Source organism: Nannospalax galili, unplaced genomic scaffold, assembly GCF_000622305.1.
Source record: "Nannospalax galili isolate Female #2095 unplaced genomic scaffold, S.galili_v1.0 scaffold1245, whole genome shotgun sequence".
NCBI lineage: Eukaryota > Metazoa > Chordata > Mammalia > Rodentia > Spalacidae > Nannospalax > Nannospalax galili.
In genome coordinates this window covers 101,557-102,775 of record NW_008354009.1, presented here as the reverse complement: position 1 = coordinate 102,775, position 1,219 = coordinate 101,557, and positions in this window count along the sequence as shown.

The window sequence follows — 1,219 nt, the reverse complement described above, 5'->3', positions numbered from 1 at the left end:
CTGCTCAAACTCTTCAGTTTTAAAATTTACTTATTATATTTTTCAACTCTATAATTTATTTATTTATTTATTTATTGGTCTTTTTGATACAGGTCTTTTCTCCCTGTAGCCCCAGCTAGCCTGGAACTCACTATGTAGACCAGGCTGGCCTTGAACTCACAGAAATCCACCTGCCTCTGCCTCCCAAGTGCTGGGATTAAGGGTGGGCACCACCACTCCTGGCACAACTCTATAATTTTTCCACATTTTGTAATTTAATAAACAGTGCAAATGTCATGGCAAATGTCTACTTGGAATCCAATAGGTTCAGTTTATTAACTATCCAGTTATAATTTAAATGCAGAAAAGAGAAATAAAGTAGTAGGAAAATTATACAAAAACACATTATAAAACACTGCTTTGGGCATTATAAGGTCAATTTAGTATTACAGAAACTGCTTTGTTGTCAGCAAGATACTGAATACAAATACTAGAATAACATTTATGCATTTATAAGACTGGATGAGTTCGTTTGCTAAAATTTTGTTTTCAAAAATATTTTACTTATTATTCTAATTTTTTATGTTTATGAGTGTATTGCCTGCATGTAAGTAGGTTCACCCATATTGTGCAGTGCTTGTGGAGGTCAGAAGAGGGTATCAGATCGACTGGAATTGGAGTTTCAGACGGTTGTTTGTCGCCATGTAGGTGCTGGGAATGGAACCTGGGTGTTCTGCAAGAGCAATCAGAGTTCTTAACCACTGGGCCACCTCTCCAGCCCCCATTTGTTCAAATTTTGGCTTCTCTGCTTAAAATGGAGTTAAATTTTGAGAGTACTTTTGAAAATTAGATGAAATTATATAAATAATTTTATATATAAATTGTGCTCCTTAAGTTGTATGACACAGCCTTTAAGAGTGGCTGTACCAATATTTTATTTTTCTTTCAGTTGGAATCATTTTTCAAGTTTGGGACTAATGTTCAACGTACTTGTGAATTATTACAGGTACTTTATTGTGGTGAATAAAAATGTACATAAATTTGTCAGAAAAATGTGATGGGGAGATATGGGAGGAGTTGAAGGGGAGTGAGTGGGCATGGATTTGATCAAAATACCTTATATACATATATGAAATTCTCAATAAAGTTTTTGTAAAAGTAAAAAACAAAACAAAAAATATATAACTGCCATGGTGACATGGCAGAAGTCTTTCCAGGGACATAAGTTTTCATTTATCTT